The following is a 17,724-nucleotide window of genomic DNA, read 5'->3' on the forward strand; positions in this document are numbered from 1 at the left end:
CTCCCTTCCTTCTCCCTTCCTTCCTTCCTCCCTCCCTCCCTTCCTTCCTCTCTTCCTCCTAATATGTATGTACAACAAGGCATCAGCATAGCCGACAGTGCTTGTGCTTCACTCTGATCTCCTGGATCCCTGCCTAACTCCACAGCAAACTGGATAGCAAATTGCCCAAACCTCTCTTCTGCAATTGCTCTCTTCTTGTCTACTCTTGAAACCCACTCTGGCCAGGTTTTCACCCCGTCCATTTGACTAACGCCATCTTTGTCAAGTGCAGTCGATGACTTGCATATTATTAAATCCACGGCCCCTTCTAGTGCCCAGCATTCACTTGCTCTGTGTTGTAACATGTTCCTCTCCTGCTGTGATAAGAATCTGTGTTATTCTTTAGCAAGCATTCTTTTTCCTTGTCTTCCCACAGTTGGCTTCATATTTTTATAGGACAGTGATGTTGATCTGGCTATCTGATGGCTTCAAGGCAATGGGATGCTCGCCAGCTTGATGTGATAGGAACCTTCAGAGTGATCATAAGCTTTGGGATACCATTTAGACTTCAGTGGTGTGCTGTGAGGCCCCTAACCAACCACTGCATCTTCCTTGATTTCAGCTCGCCTACTAAACCGACAGATGGGCGGGCGGCCATGATGGTGAAGGCAAGTCTACTGGTTCCTGTGCTAGGAAGTGACTGGCTGTACATTCCCAACCGACCTACGTTCCAGGACACTTGGATGCTGAGATTTTCCTCCAGTCTCACTCTCCATCCTCAATCCCTAACCACTCACCACCGCAGTGACCCCAGGAGCCTGTCTGCAGACCTCCTCTCTTTTCTCATTTCTCCGTGTTCTTAGCCATCTTTAAAAATATCGAGAGGCTAAATTTATATCTCCAGCCAAGCCACGTGTACAGACTGAGATAACCAACTGCATGCCCGATATCTTGGAGATCCCTAATTTAAACCAGCCCTGGAACAAGTTCTGCCCTTTGCCCTACTTTCTTCTCTTAGGCTTTGAAGCCATTTTTGACACACCCTCTCTTATCTCTCAGATCAGATCTTTGGGAAACCGGGTTGGCTCTATCATCACAGTGTATGGGAGGTTGGGAGGTGAGACAGAGTATGGCTGGCCTGGAGTACCCTATGTAAGCCAGGCTGGCCTTGAACTCAGAAATCCACCAGCCTCTGCCTCTGAGTGCCAGACTGTGTTTTAAAGTTTGACCCTTTCACATGACCACTCCTCACACCTCCTCTCTCTTATTTGGATTGTGTAAGAGTCTCTTAATTGTTTCCTTGGTCTGTCTCTCTTCGTCCTTCCCCACCCCCTATTCCATTATCAGCAATGTTGTTAGAATGCTCACTTTAAAATGCCATGCTGGTACAAAGTACTTAGGAGGCTGAGGCCAGAGGATTGAAAGTTTGAGGGCAGCCTGGGCTTTATAGCCAGACCTTGCCTCAAAAGCAAAACAAACAAACAAACAAACAAACAAACAAACAAACAAAAAAACAAAGAAGAAAGAAAAGGAAGAGGAAAGAAAAAGAAAGAAGGAAAGAAAAGAAAAGGTTTAAAACTGAGCCAGCCAGAAGGTTCCACTCTTTAGAAACTGCTCCTTGAGGATTCACTAGCACATTGTGGCCCTCCCTGTTCCAAGCTCCTCTGACTTCCTAGGTCTTCTAGGAGCTGTGGACTCCCCCCCAGCTGTGCCATACCTGCAACTCAGCTCCCATCTCTGTTGCCTGGAGTATATTTTACCCAGATAGACAGACACACAGCTTTGCCAGTTTAAAAATCTTAACTCAGACTTCCTCTTAGTCTGTCACTTCAGGAGGGCAGGAGGGAACAGGAGGGATCTAAGCTTGAGGATAGCCTGGGTTACTATCAGAAATTTAATTCCCAGCCTCTGCTGCATAGTAAGTCTCAAAAACACAAGATACAAAAGCCTTCTTTCACTGAGGCCCTTAACAATGCAGGGCCTCAAAAATCCCCAAGCCCTTCCCTTTTTCATGCTACTTGTCAGAACCTGAACATAACTTTGTTTTTTTGGGGGGGTGCACTGGTTATGCATTAACTTTATTGTAAGCTCTGGCTAGACTGAATGTTCGCTCCCTGAAAAGAGAGAACATTTTTAGTTTGTTTGTGTTGTCTGCTGAATCATTAAATGGGAGTGGGGGGGTGGGACTGAGGGGAATAACCGCATTAAATAAATCTTAATCTTAAATCTAATTAAATGGATCTAATTAGGCTCTTACATGTTTGAAATTTTATACAAATAGAAACAGTGGCAGAACATATGGCAATTGTCTCTAATTTCTAAGGACTTTCCAAATCCACCGAACAACTTATTTGTTTGTTTATTGATATAGAGCCCTGGGCCCAGGACCTTTGCACGTGCTGGGCAAGCGCTCTACCACAGAGCTATCTCTCCAGTAGAAGAAATCTCCACTTTAACTTTGCTTTTGAACCTCTGTGCTTTGGGAGTTGTCCTCTCTCGTTGACTATTCAGTGGGACTGCCCAAAGCTCTATGCTAAACCCTGGAACCTTATTTTCAATGTTCTAGGGTTGGGTCATGGAAGGTCGGCTTGCGTGATTGTTTTTTCTTTCCCTATCCACTGTGCTTATTTGTCAGAGCTCCTTCCTATCCCGATTCTAGGTTGGGAACTCCTGTGCAGGCACAGACCACACAGGGAAAGCAAACTCTCAGGGTTGGAGTTTTGGGGGTGGGAAGGGGATGGAGGATGGGGTCAGTCTAGTTGAAAGATCAATTCTAGTTTTTGGTTTTCCTAAACTCCTGACTTACATTTTGCCTTCCTGCTATTACACTTGATTAGAAATTGTTACAGTGTTTACTATGATAACTAAACACCGGGCTAGGTCGTTTAAAAAAAAAAAAGTCCAGTTCACAGGCCTACATTCATCTAGCTCAGGACTTCCAATCCAACAGTCACTGAGGGAGACAGGATTTTGCTAGACTCTGTTCCTTGCACCAGTTCTGATGACCATGAAAAAAGTTGCAGTCTGTTCATTCCCCTAAAAGCCCCCGCCCCCCCGCGTCTCTAATTTTTCAACAATTCATTTCTTAATAATAAGAAGGAATTGAGCTGCCCAAATCTAGTTTGGGCATCTTTGCTGGCCTGGTCTCTCCATTTTAGAGACCTATTTCTCCTTCATCCCTTCTCCTCTCCAGTAGCGCCCCAGACCCGTCCTGTAATCCATCACGAGGCAGTTCCCACAGTGTTTTCATTATGCATGGGGATGAACCCAGATAATGGTATTCACCCTCAGAAGGAAAGGGCACCAGTAGAGCGGACTGGAACTCCCCCTCCCAACCCCCACCCCCACCCCCCGCCGCACTCTGGGTCGCCCGGGACCAGGCTCTACGGGCGGCGAGGGCGGAAGCGGGAGAGGCTGGCAGGACACCGCACCCCTCGGCGGCACCTGGCGGCGGCGGGCAGGCGGGCCGGTGGGCGGTCCCGGGTGACGCGCGGGGCTGGGAGAGCCGGCAGGTGCCACCCCACCGCCTCCGCCCTTCGCAGACTGGTCCGCAGCTCCGGCAGCAGGGGCCGCTGTGAGAACCGCGCTCGCAGTGCCCGCCGCCGCCCTCGGCTCCCGCGCGCGCTGCTCGCCTCCCGGCGCGGTGAGTGCGGGGCTGCGGGTTCCCGCAGGCTGGGGCGATGCTTTCGTGGGTGGCGCGGAGGGCTGCGGGGGAAGGGCGAGCGAACCGAGGGGACCGAGCCTCCGTGGGTCGCACGGGAAGGGGAGCGGCGTGGGACCGGGCAGGGCCTCCCTCCCGGAGGGGCTGCTCGGCTATTGGGCTCGCCGCGCTCACCTGCGCCTCCCAGAGCCCTGGTGCCTTGCACCCCCAGGGAAGATCGCGGCCCCGGAGGCATGGGGTGATGAGGTCCTACGGGAGAGACTCAAGGAGGGAAGGACTTGCTCGACCTTGGAACGCGGAGGTCACTTTCCCGACTCCCGGACCTGGCTTCCCAGACTCCTCTCCACAAACCAGCGATCCCTTCTTCCTGCTTCTGGGTGCGTCCCGCCCGCGGGAACTCGGGGCGCTGTCTCTTTGGCTCCGGAACAGCATCCCGTCCCGGTGGCTGCTGCGGGCCAGGGAGGGAAGATGAGTCCGCGGCTGTGGAACAGGTCGTTCCGGAGACGGAGTGACAAAGCTTGTCGTTTATCGCTTAGGTGTCGTGCGGGGCGAAGTGGGCCTTTCCCTCTTTTCAGCCTTTGCTGATTCAAACTTATCGGATTCAAAGAAGTGCCTTTGGGGACTACATGGGGAACTCGGGGCCGGAGCGGTCCGGCTTGCTGTGCACCCAGCTCCGGATGCAGCAAGGCACATAAACCCCACTCCCACCGCGCAGAGACCCGCAATTGCCTACTAACACCCCCCTCCCCGCCTATCCCTGAAACAGCCCCTGAGCGTTTTCGCTTAACTCCGAGCTCCCAGGTCATCCTTTCTTCTACTCACGCCTGTTTCGCGTTTCTCGTGTAAAACTCATCCTCTTTAGTGAGTGCCGCCACCTCCGTACTTTGCGCTGTGGTTTACAGTTTGCAGTTTTGTTCAGGGAGAAATTGTTCTCCCCAAGGTCATCAAGGGCTAGGTTTAAAAAAAAAGATCTCTTCCCCTTACCCCATAGCAGCTGCTGATCCTATGCTTGTGTGCCTGGCACTGGGTGCTTAAAGCTGTCAGTTTTTCAAGAAACCTGTTAAGTAGATACTGTTTCAGTTTGGGGTTTGGCCTCCAGCCAGCCCCTTTGGCCACTCTGCTAGTCTGATGAACCCAGAGTTCTTTTCTTGGTTCTTACTGTCACTGAGCGCCATGCAGGTTCAAGCATCACACTCGGGGACTCTCAATCTCTGGTCCCTTTTCCTTCTTGTTCCTTTTACTGCAGCAGCTAGATCTGCTATCGTTCTCTTGATCCTCTTCTTGTCTCCTGGCGAACTGACAGGTGTGAGCCTCAGTGGGCCTCGTGCACACTAAGTATTTACTCTCAGGCTGAGCCAAGTGGCCAGCTCTTTAAACGATAGATATCTTTAAAAGCTAAAAAGTTAGATCGACAGATTTCCCAAAACCACACTTTTCAAGTCCACTTGATTTCAGTTAAAATCCAGCGGCCCTGTGTGTTCAGTTTAGCCTGTTATCTCTGAGGAGACATGGTAATACTCCGGTTTTTTTTGCTCCATGTCTTCCCCAAAGTCCTGTAGAAGAGGCTTTCTGCCACCCTTAACCTAGTCACCAAGGCGCGAAACTCAGCCATCCCACCTCCTGCTACCATTCCCTAATCCTGCTCACCGGGTCAGTCCTTTGTCCACTTCTGCACAGTCTTCAGTCTCAGCCTGCGGTCCTCCCCATCTGCTTTTCACTGGACCTTCTCTCTCCCGATTTGAACACAATTTATAGCTTATCACGCTCACATTTCTTCTTCCTCTCATTTTGAATCTCGGTCACATGTATCCCAGGCTGGCTTCAAACTCACTGTGTAGAAGAGGACGACCTTGAACTTCTGATCCTTCTGCCTCTTCCTCTGGATTGCTGTGATTATAAGCGTGTGCTGCCATTCCCAGTGCTATTCTGTGCTGCGGAGGAAACCCGAGGCTTTCTGCATGCTATGTAAACATTCTACGAACCGAGCCGCATCCTCGACCGATACACATTTCCATTATTGCTTATCTTCTTCAGGCAGTGCTTGCTTTCCTCCAGGAGACCCTGAGCAACTTAAAACCTTCCACCCTCAGCCTTTCTGTCTAGTAGCTGCTTAATGGACATTTGTAGAATAAAGTGCAACATGGGCTAAGGTAGCACGGATGCAGTAGCCTTGATGGTCGTAGAAATTAAGCCAGCTGTATAGGATATTCACACGTTGGCATTGGTAGACGTGGGGGAGCTGGCAGACAGTGTGGATGGGAGAGAGAAACCTCTGCTGAGGGGATTGCCCAGTCGTCCTGGTTAATCATTGCATCTCCAGGTGTGATATGAGCGCCACGTTTTATGGGAAGCGCGACTCTCAAAACAAAATAGCAAACAACAGTAAGTTTTCTCAAAAAAATAACCCCTTTTATTTTAAAAAGAAAATTGTAACTGTAGCACATACATAAAAGTGCATAAAACGTAAGTGAACAGATGAGGCAGTGGCTATATTTAGTGGTAGAATGTCTTATTCCGTATGGCATTGGGGGAGGGTGCAGTCGAGGTAAGCAAGTTTCCTTTCACCACGTCTGTGTGTCTGACCTAAGCTGGAGAGGCAAGGCCAGCAAAGAGTTGGCTGCACATGGTAAGATTTGAGGTGACAAAATAAGATGACACGATAGGGGCCAAAGCAGCGACACCAGGAGACAAGAGGAGAGTTCAAGAAGTAGGATTTTCCCCTCAATATTATTCTCTACAATGCACCTCTTGTACAAGCATCAGTTTTAAGGTAGGGAAGGAATTCTATTTGGAACCACCATAGATATGGTAGCATATCAAATTGAGAAACATTCTGGACTTTAATGATTCATGCCATACATTATGGATTGTACTATAAGCAGATCTTTAGAGAGGAATATTTCTTACACATGTTTAGATGAATCATTCAGCCTTGAACACTCAGAACTTATGGGAAAGTTGATAACCTCTACACAATTTGGCAGATAAAAGATAGGTTGTTTAAGGAGAGCTATGGTGATGCATGTATACCTGTCTCTCCCATTTTTGGGAGGCGGAGGCACTTGGGTCAAAAGTGCAAGGTCACCTTTAGCTGTATAGTGAATTTGGGTTCAGCCCGGGCTAAATGAGACCCCTTTTAAGAAAACATTTTTTGGTCTTTTAAAAGAGTAAAATTTCCAACCATGCTTCGTAACTGATGTAGATAGATTAAAAGCACCTAGTAACACACTGAACGTAGGGAAAAGTACCCTTTTTATAAATCATAGCCCGAGGCTGACCAACACATACAGTTCTTACATATCATTCAAATGAAATGCTTCTATAGAGAACAGCAAAGGCCTGTAACGATGTATCGTGCATGCCTTGATTTGGGGGATGTATACCTCCTATGGATGTCAGTGTAGGGGACCCTTAAGCATCTAAAATAGAAACTATCACCAGATCCGGCTGTACTTGGACATATACCTGAGCATTCCAAATCAGCAGCAACCATGGAGATAAACACACACACACACACACACACACACACACACACACACACACACACACATCTGTTTATTGGCATCAGGGAAGGAGAAGGGGCAGAAGCTGAGGCACTTGAACACACATGACATCAAAGTAGAAAGGGAGGGTGCGGGAGGCAGAGAAGCTGCAAGGGTGAAGAATGAATCCGGCTTCTACATGGATTCTGGGATCCTTCCTCTCACCTGTTCAACAAGAGCTTTATCCACTGGGCATCCCCCTAGTACTTGCTTGTTACCTTAAAATATTAGTAAGAAAGAAACTGATTTCCACGCGACTCCACCGGTCTTCCAGGTTAACAACAAACCCCTCTGGAAGAGCAATAAGTAACCCAGTCCTAAGTAACAGCACAGCTTCTCTCCTTTTAATGGAAGGCATACTGCCAATCCCGGACAAAGCCGAGGTGTCTTACGAGTCGTGGCCTGAGAAAACATTCGACTGTCAGCTCCATGTCAGGCAGAGTGGGTTGGCCAGATGTTGAAGCCTGTCCAAGGCTGTGTGTGTGGGTTAGTGGGACAATGTACTGAGCTGTTGTCATCCACAGATGAGTGGGGCCAGTAAAACAGAGACAGACCTGGAAGCTCTGTGAGCTTGGAAAAGAAGGCTAAGCAACTGACAAATAGGTGATGTCTGGGACGTGAAATCCAGGGAGAGGAAGTGCAGAGATCTAAGACCTGGGAAGTGTTATGTGTTCATATTTTCTCTCTCTCTCTCTCTCTCTCTCTCTCTCTCTCTCTCTCTCTCTCTCTCTCTCTCTCTCCCTCCTTCCCTCTTTCTCTGGCAATTCTGCAACTTCATCCACCTCGACTGTCTGTAGATTTTTGAATGTGGTAACAGGCACATTCGTTACCAGTATGTTTGTTTGGTGAATCCTCATCCTTGTTACGTTTTCTGGACAAACATACTCGGATGTGGCACAGAACGTTCCTTATTCCCTTGGCCCAGACGGCTTTATTTAGCCTTTATTGAGTTTTATCGTGTCGATGAGCACATCTGGATTTCCCATTTCCTTCATGACAAATTCCCGAGTTTCTCTGAGTGCCAAGAAGCACGCTGCTCGAACCCATTCCACGGATGCGCTTGTGAACGTTGATGGGGTGTTCTTGGGTCACCACCTTGTTGATGGCAGAACGGCCCTTCTTATTCTCACCACCCTTCTTTGAGGGCAAAGGAAGAAAGAAAGAAAGAAAGAAAGAAAGAAAGAAAGAAAGAAAGAAAGAAAGAAAGAAAGGAAAACCTGAAAGCTAATATCTTGTGCTTGCCTTACAAGTATGGCTTTTGCTATAGTAGTTTTGATCCAGTTAGCCATGAAACCTGGAAACTGGAGAGAATAAGGTCTTGGTGTGACTAATACCAGAAAGATATTATTGATGGGTTCATCCTCAAGGAAGGCCTTAGATAGGCTTTGGAAAAGCAGGGGAAGGGTACAAGTTTGCATAGTTTATGGTAAAGAAAATATTTATGTTATATACAAAATTTAAAGTAGTTCCCCCTGGAAACTAAAATCATCATCGTCATTGTCATCATCATTGTCCTTGTCATCGTCGTCGTCATCATCACCATCATCATTCTGAAAGCTGCTCTCTGCAGTTACTTCTGCCACATAGTAGGAAGTGGTGACAGCTGTTGATTCTGGAGCTGTTCCCTCTGCCTACAGCATTAAAGATGAGGGGTCCATCTTGCCACTGGACCCACCAGTGCACCAGCAGATCTTTCTTTTCACTACTCAGCATCCCCCTGAGGCTACACGCTCAGCTTGTACTTGTTGTTCATAATCAGACTTTTGGCATCCATAGGACTTCTAAGTCCACTTGGAATGATGTGAGCTGCTGCGTAGAACTTGGAGTTTCTACCCACCTTAAGCAGTCTGCACGAGAGTGGAAAGCAAAATCACAGACTCTAGCAGGCTCACAGTTGGGTGCCACCTGATGGCTTCCTTAGTGCTATTAATCTGACAAGCTGAATGCGTATGATATCACTCATTTTAGTCCCCAAGATCATGGTAGGATTAGCCATTCTTTCTAATTCATCAACAGGCTAATGAACAAAATCCACATCATGAGAGAAGAAAGTATATACTATAATAACACTAAGAACCAGCTGTGTGTCAAGCCCTGCGCTACGCGTTTTTACACGTGCTTTAATCTTGTTTATTTTAAAGACTTGTTTATATGAGGACACTGTAGCTGTTTTCAGACACACCAGAAGAGGGCATCAGATACCATTACAGATGGTTGTGAGCCACCATGTGGTTGCTGGGAATTGAACTCAGGACCTTTGGAAGAACAGTCAGTGCTCTTAACTGTTGAGCCATCGCTCTGGTCCTGCTTTAATCTTATTTAATTGTCAGAAAGTGGCTGGAGTGATGGAGCAGTGGTTCAGAACATCTGCTGTTCTTACAGAGGACAGGAGTTCAGTCCTCAGCACCTAGATCGGAGCAGCTCACAGCTGCCTGGCTGGAGCCTAAATGGCTTTTCCAACTTAACACTCCGTTTTTCTCTGTTATCCTGACTCTGAATGTTCCTTTACACTGAGTATTTTGCAGCTCTTAAACTTCCCAACTCCACTCTGGGCTGCAGGTAACGTTTATTACTCCTACAAACTTTACAGTGGAATACAGCCAAGGCTGGGCTATGCTTCTCTCAGTTTACAAATAGAAACATTGCAGTTAAGGCTGTGTGGTCGGTCGTATACTTAGTCCTGAGGATCAAATGAATCACAGCTGAAAGTGTTAAAGGAAAATATCCAGTTTTAGCATAGAAGATTAAACGCCTCTAATCAAAGCCAGAGACGGTTCCTCATCTTGAAGCGTTCCTCCTTTCTGTGGTCTCTGACCTTCGTACTTGAGGTTGTCCCTTTTAAGTGGCTGTTTTGAGTGTCTTGTTGAAGTCGTATTTGTGACGTTGGTAGGGGTGAGGCTTAATAGTGTTAGCTACTGTTCCCTAAGATACCTGTCAGAGTTCAATGCTGGTTTTCCCCTATTTTTACCACCAGACAGAGAGAACAAGGGTGAATTGTTAACTAATTCATTCATAACAGGCACATGTATGCCGACTGTTCATTTCTTGCTTTGATTTTTTTGTTTGTTATTGTTTTGTTTTGTGACAGGGTCTCTTGTAATTCAGGCTATCTTCAAAATCTCTATGTAGCCAAATATGACTTGTGCCACCACACCGTGTTTATGCAGGGATAGGGATCTAATCAGGGCTTGTTAGTGCTAAGCAGGCACTTCCTGTGCCCTTCATTCTGGAAACTAAGTCTATGGCTCCAAGAAATGTAAGTGATTTTCCCGAGGTCTCCTGAGTGGTATTTCAGAATACAAATACTCTGAAAAAAATATACCTGAAAGTTTGCTTTCTGATGTTTTGGGGGGGAAGGTGGTGGGGGATATAGTTAATAACTTATGAAATAGTAAGAGTATAGACTGAAAATCACTATATAGTTCACATTCTACTTTTTTTCAAAGAGGAAGAAAGAAAGAAAGAAAGAAAGAAAGAAAGAGAGAAGGAAGGAAAGAAAGAAAGATCGGTCTATAATTACTCTCTGACCCCAGCATAGAAGGAAGGTCAATTTAGGTCATGTACTTGTGGTAAGTGGAAAACTAAATGGGAGCTCATTTGAAAAAGCAGTCACAGCTCTAATGGTTTGGGTTTTGGTTATTTTAAAGCAGAAATTGTAAGGCAGTATCCTCCCCTGTCCCCAGAAAATTGAAATTTGTCAAGTAGGTCACATAAAAAGAATCTTGACTTGCTTTTAAATGATTGATCAGTTTTGCTGAAAATACAAAGATATTCTTCAAATTAATAGTGGCTATTAGTTAATTCAATGGTGGACATCGATGAAGTGATAATTCTCTTATGGACGCCAAGGAAGGTAAACTCTTTGAAAATATTTCTCCGAATGCTGTGGGGCTGAGTTAATTAGGTCTAAAACCCTAGCAGCAAGTGGCATAGAGTCTCTGAAATTTGATGTTGCTAGGCAGATGGCTTTAGAAAGTCCAGAAACCCTAGGAGACAGGCTCTGTGCATACTCTAATCTCTGAGATGTTGTCCCATTGCACTGTAGGCTATGGACTAAGAAAGTTGGGAAATAGTGTGTTATGTTAAATGCTGAGCAGAACCTGGCTGACTGTGAAAGGATTAGCTTTAATGTTAATGTTACAATAAGGCGTAAGCCATGTACACCAACCTTATCCATGTCTGGGACAGCCAATCTTGCATCATGATAGTTTTATTTGTGTGTGTGTGTGTGTGTGTGTGTGTGTGTGTGTGTGAGAGAGAGAGAGAGAGAGAGAGAGAGAGAGAGAGAGAGAGAGAGAGTGTGTTCTCACTTATTCATTCACAGCGGAGAGGGTTTAATTTTAAAAAAATTTGCCCATCAGCAGATGTCCTTGTGACATTTTCATTAAAAAAAATTGTTTTGGTGACTCCCCTGCCTCTTGCTCAACTCCATTTCTCTGCTTCCACCTCCACCCAGACACTTCTATTTTCTACTTTGAAAGTAGCTTTCTTTTCTATCATCCTAGTTCACTAAGGAAAAAACATTCTACTTAAATAAAAAAGTTTGGGTTTCTTTCTGAGGTGGGATGGGATCTTGTATGAGCCTAGATTGACCTCAAGCCCCAGGTCTTCCTGTCTCTGCTTCCCAAGGTTTGGTATTACAGGCCTGAATCACCAAATGTAGTAATGTCTTTATTTTGTAAACATTATGTTTGTATTGACTTATCACATGACTATCATAGGTCACTGGGCACCTAAAGACCTAGAACAGTGGTTCTCAGCCTGTGGTCGAAATCCCTTTGGGAGTCAAATGCTGACCTGGAGGCCACCTTAGTTCTCCTTATCTGCTGTCTATATTGGAATTAGCAGTGTTCATGTTAGCTCTCTGCCAGGAACTATAAGCCACTAATCCTACTGCTTTCCTATAATCAGTTCTCTGCCAAGAAACAAAATTAATTTTTAAAAGCATAGGTTGAGGTCACGTGACCATGGTGTGTCAAAGCTCATGACCTGAGTTTTGGTTTCACAAGACAGAGTTCTAGAGACAGACGGTGGCAATGGTGGCAAACCAGTGTGAAAGTGTCAGACAGCAGTGACTTGTGCATGTAAGAATGCTGAAGATGGGAAATTTGAGGTGTATGTCTTTATTTAAAGATAGTGGAAAAGGCATACTTTAAGTGAATAGCTTCGGACACTTATATCTCACATGGAGACTGAAGTGAAAGTTGCTCCCACCACAGCAGGAAGACCTGCCTTCCCATCACCCTGGAATTCAGCATCATTTTCCCTTTCTTCTCTCTGTGCTGTCTTCTGTTCTCCTGACAGGATTCAATCCTACCCCAAAGCTTTGTTTTTTATCCTTGCCCCACTCCAGACCTCTCAGCCCGTACACCCTCTCTAGTGCCCTCCACCTTCCTGACTAGGCTCAGTCCCCCTGCTCCATCACAAACAATTTATTTTCTTCCTAAGGTCTGCCTCTGCTGCTTTTACTTATCTGTGCATTTATCTTTGCTTATGTGTCTTTCTTCTCACAAGAGCATACACATTCCTTGAGAAGGGCATCTTAATATAACTCTAGTGTCAGGAGAGAATTCTGGGCACATAGCGGTTTTCAGTTTTGTCCAATGAAAGAACAGAGACAAGTCTCTTCTACAAACCTTACAGTTGGGGAAAGGCTCAGCAGCCTTCAGTTCTACTTATTGGCAAGAACTTTAAGGCTCTCTCAGCTGAGCCTTACAGAGAATGGGCACTAACTCTACTCAAAGGAAAATGATCTCTCTCTCTCTCTCTCTCTCTCTCTCTCTCTCTCTCTCTCTAGCAAGCCAGTAAACAGCACACTTCCATAGCCTCTGCATCAACTCCTCCAGGTTCCTGCCCTGCTTGAGTTCCTGTCCAAGAGAGGGAGAGGGAGAGGGAGAGGGAGAGGGAGAGGGAGAGGGAGAGGGAGAGGGAGAGGGAGAGAGAATGAGGGATATTTTGGGGACCAAGTGTCAGGCAGCCTAGTCAAATCAATGACCTCCAAGCTCAGTAAGAGACTCTGTCTCAAAAACTAAAATGAAAAGTGATCAAGAATGATATCCGACATTGATCTCTAGACTACATATATGAGCATGTACACACACACACACACACACACACACACACACACACACACACACACACACAGTGTATACACATGTACAAGGGCTCACATGGAAATATGCATACACTCATACAAACATGAGTCCATATAACCACAGATGCACTGAAAACATGGCCACCTACACACTAGCCGTTTTCTCTGGTTCAAGGGAAACTTCCACCTCCTCCTGTCTGTACTGATCCAAAATAAACACAGGAGATGATAAAAAAAATATAGCCATATATTATGGACTAGATGTACCATCACTAGACTTGAGGCTGATCTTGTTTTATTGTTTCTGTTCTCTGCTTCATTCCTCTCAGTGGTGGATGGCTCTCCAACCCCACGCCTCCCGCTGCTCTACAGCCTTCCCAATCCTTTCTGGTGCTGTGCTGTGGGGAGTCTAGGCTTTCCTTGTTTACCTTTACTGATAACCTCTGTCGCTGTCACCACCCACTTTCTCTGCCCATCTTCGCTCTTAGCTGGGACTGGGCCAAGATCATGTAATCAGCAAATGTCTCATCTCTAAGCCACAGTGTTTAGCCTTCCATCTCTTCAAGCTCTTCTTCAATTCCATCCCTTGTTTTCCATTGATCTCCTCGTTGTTGTCTCTGTCTCATTTCCATATGTACTTGCCAAAGCGACTCTAAGTTAGTAACTACGCTTGTCCCTGGGTGTAATCTAAGTATCTCAACAGCTGTTTCTGAAAATTGGATAAAAAAGAGAATGGACGGATGGATTTCAATCTTGCTTACACACTGACCCACATGAGTTAAGCCTTTCACTCAGCTGCTCTCTACCTGGGCCCCATAACACAACCACTGTGAATAAAAGAAAACAAAATCCCATTGTCCTGTGATCTCAGCTACTTGGGTGGATGAAGCCTCCCTGTTTCATCCTGGGATGAGTGGGTATCCCAAACAAACACCATTCAACTGAACAAAGATGCCAAGGACAATTATATCTGAAATTTTGGAGCATGGCAGAAGTATCAGTATTACATCATATTCTCCAGATGTGTCTGCGTGCAAGCATGAAGGATTCTTACTTCCCATTGCTCCTAACAGTGATCCAGTTCTTTCACTAATTCTAAAGTCCCCTGTGGAAATGGAAATAGGTATCATATGTTTTCTTTAGTGTGTGGTGCCTAGATTTAAATACACACACATAGACATACACGTAAGTATATGCATATAACAAAATATAAATAAAAGACCCCCTACCAGCTAAGCATTGTGATATAAAGCCTCTTGTAATCTCGGCCTCAGGCTGAGGCAAGGCTGAGGCAAGGCTGAGGCAAGAGGATCTTGAGTTCAAATTCACTCTGAGCTACATAGTGAGATCCTTTACCAAAGCAAGGCCAGGAGAAGGGCTCCTTCTACTTAACTACTTGTAGCCTTCAGCATTTGATGTCATTACCTATTTTGATAGGAAAAAAACCCAACAGGATTTTGTTGATGAAATCCTTTTAATGACTTTTGCTTTCATTTCAGTAAGTCCTGGGTCGTGCCAGGCGTTGGGCATAGAGTAAACAGATAAGCAAACGCATGCCTTAGTGCTGGCCCGATATAGCTGCATATACACAGGTCGCTTAGGCACCCCAGCTTGTGATAATTGCTATGGGTGCTTAGCAAAGGGGCCCTAGCTCAGACTTGGGCCCTAGGAAGCATTCCTGCTTCCTACGAACTCAATTACATTATGCCTCTCTTTACATTACCCCTTCTCAGAGAAGAAGAAACTCACTGTTGCCCTCGTGGACAGAGTATACCTGGGAAGATAAGGCAAGGTGATTACTGCAAGTTCAGAGCTAGCCTCTGCTAATAACAGAGTTGTGATATAAAAACCAAACCAAACAAACAAAAACATCTCAAAAGTCTAAAACACCCAAACCAAAAGAATGGTAAAAGCTTGATTTTGCCCATTTCCCTCTTCTCTAGCTTTCATGGCTATTGGCTGTCGAATTAGGTTGATTCAGGGCTGTCTGTCATTCATCTGTCCTGTCCTCATGCTTGGTTTCTGCCTTGGAAGTCAACCTTCTTCCCCTATCCTAAACAATAAGGGTTTCTGTGGGGGCCATTTTGCCCATCATGTTGACCTGCTTGACACACTGACCATCTTCACAGCCTTTTTCTCCTTTCTGGTTTTGTGATTCTATACATACTCTGTGCTTTTTCGACATTTCCTTTCCATCTCTGAGATTCTTTTCCCCTAGCACACTCCTTAAATCATGATATACTCCACGGGTCTACCCTTAGATTACCATCTTTCTCACACATCTGTTACTGGAGTTTTAATACCCAACTAGATAAGGAAGTCTTCAAAATCTGCAGAACTTTCATCCCGGATCTTCCTCCCGAATACCTGTCAAGCATCTCCACCTCAGCGATGAGTAAGGTTGTCACACCATGGTTTCCCAACGTCCTGTTGTCCTTAAACCTGTTTCTCTGTTGGTGTCACTTATCTTATCTGGTAACCCCAACTTCAGGAGCTTTCGTCATTCTCTCCTGTGAGGGAGTAACCAAACCCATCTATATTGCTTCATGGATAGCTCTTGACTGTGCCCACTACTGTTACATATGTATTGCCAGGCTGTGCCCTTGTTGAAAGCTTTTACTCATTGCTCAGAGGTGAGTGCTGTTAAATCACACTTACTCTTCTCTGCCATTAGGGCCACTCCTTCTAGTCATCTCTCTCTCGGCCTACAGCCAAGTCCTGTAGAGTCTGTGTTGCAGGTGTTGTTCTGGAGTAAGTTTGGGTAGTCAATGTGGTGGAAGGTAAGAGAACCATGTGGTTGGACTCATTCACTTACTGAGCTTCTCATAGTGAAGGACCTTTGGGAAGTCCACATCATGGGCTAATGCATCATTTCCCACTGTTAGTTTCCTCTCCCTCCTCGGGAGGCTTATTCGTCCCACTGCCAGAAAATTCCCAATTCCTACTGTTCCTTAAGAAATAGTTCAGATCTCATATCTGCCCACAATTTCTTAAAAACCAAAAACATTTTTACATCTTTAATAGTTTACTCGTTGATACTTTCTGGATGTCTGTATTGTCCCATGCAGGAAACAGGGTTTATGAGAGGAGTAAGATGAACATATACTGGAAACAGTAAAGGAGTAGTTTCCAAACTACCTGAACTGCTCAAACCGTGGCAGTGGACGACTGGAGATTTTAGTTTGTGTTTTTCTAGCCTGGATCAATAAATGGTCCTATTATTCACAATGACTAAGGGAGTTGCACCAGAGTTGACTCACCTCGCTAATCCAGCAACACCTCAGCTAGTCTAAACCTAGTTCAGCAAGTGTTTCATTCTTTCCTGTCACAAGGATGTCAGATTTCTGGGCCAGCTTGTGCCCCGGTAGTAGCAGACCCTTTGCACATTCTTCTCATCTCTGCTGTAAGCCATGATAGAAGAAGGGTCTGCATCAGGCACACCAAAAGGTCTTCCTGAATAACTCAGCTAAACAGGAGGCCCAAAGCCTGCTACCACCTTAACCAGCCATGTAGTCAAAGCTTTATAGTTATGAGGGAAAATCGGAGCATATCTTTATGGTGAATCCTTTTGGGACTCTGGTCCAGGACAAAAGAAGTATGATGGAATATTCTAGAAGGCAAGAGACAAGGCTAGAGAGTAGAGAGCCAGGTGGGCTGAAGCTCCTTTGCTCAGCAGACACCTTGACAATTGCTGGAATTGTAGATTCTTTCTAGGCATTGAAACTTAAAGCAAGCACTGGTTTTGTTAGGCTTTCTCTCTCTTTCTTTCTTCTTCTCTTCCTTTCCATCACTATAGACTGTCTTTGAAGAAATGAAACGCGGGGCACAAAGTAGTCCACTTAATTCTTATTAGATGACTCTGGTGGCATTGAGGAAAATGGAAAGTTGCCAAGTCAGGAAGTCTGGTTAATAAGTTATAAGAGCAATGCAGGTGAGAGATTAGTAAGGGCCAGGCACTGGAAGTGGAAATGGAAGGAAGGAGAGAGGAGCGTGAAGGAGAAAATATCACCGAGTTGGAATGAATCAGTCTTTGGGGGTCCGTAAAGTTTGGAGATGGCTTGCAATTTCGGGGATGGGATCCAGGCCATTGGGAGAGTGCATCATAAGAAGGGGAAGGGGTTGGAGACACAGTCATGACTCTGATGCTATGCCAGTCAGGTTCCTCCTAATTGCCCCAATATAAGCTTTTGTGCTGACCTTCATAAGAGAATTCACTGGGCTTATGTGCTTGTGAGTTTGAGGAGAATATCCCACCAAGTTTTCCATCCCAAACACTTGTCCTAGCACATGGAACAGACTCGACGAATGGTTGCTAGGTTAAACATTGAATATATTAGATTTTTTTATTTGCATTACAAAGTCAGTAAATCTAAACAGCATACATTTATTAATGTAGCAGAAGTCCTGCTTGGTATGTCTGGTTTCTCTGCAGTGTTTCACAAGGCCCA

The 17,724-nt window shown here is 45.5% G+C and overlaps 1 protein-coding gene across 2 annotated transcripts in view; it reads left to right on the forward strand.

Moving 5' to 3' along the window:
- Nucleotides 1-3,517: 3,517 nt before the first annotated feature.
- The window catches only part of Elovl7 (ELOVL fatty acid elongase 7), a 69,232-nt gene continuing 55,025 nt past the window's right edge, over nucleotides 3,518-17,724 (forward strand). For both annotated transcript variants that reach the window (XM_087626015.1, XM_087626018.1), the window contains exon 1: nucleotides 3,518-3,622. The gene's annotated coding sequence lies outside the window, so the exon portion shown is untranslated. The remainder of the gene's footprint in view (nucleotides 3,623-17,724) is intronic.

This window comes from Rattus norvegicus, chromosome 2 (assembly GCF_021556685.1).
Source record: "Rattus norvegicus strain SHRSP/BbbUtx chromosome 2, alternate assembly SHRSP_T2T, whole genome shotgun sequence".
Classification (NCBI taxonomy): domain Eukaryota; kingdom Metazoa; phylum Chordata; class Mammalia; order Rodentia; family Muridae; genus Rattus; species Rattus norvegicus.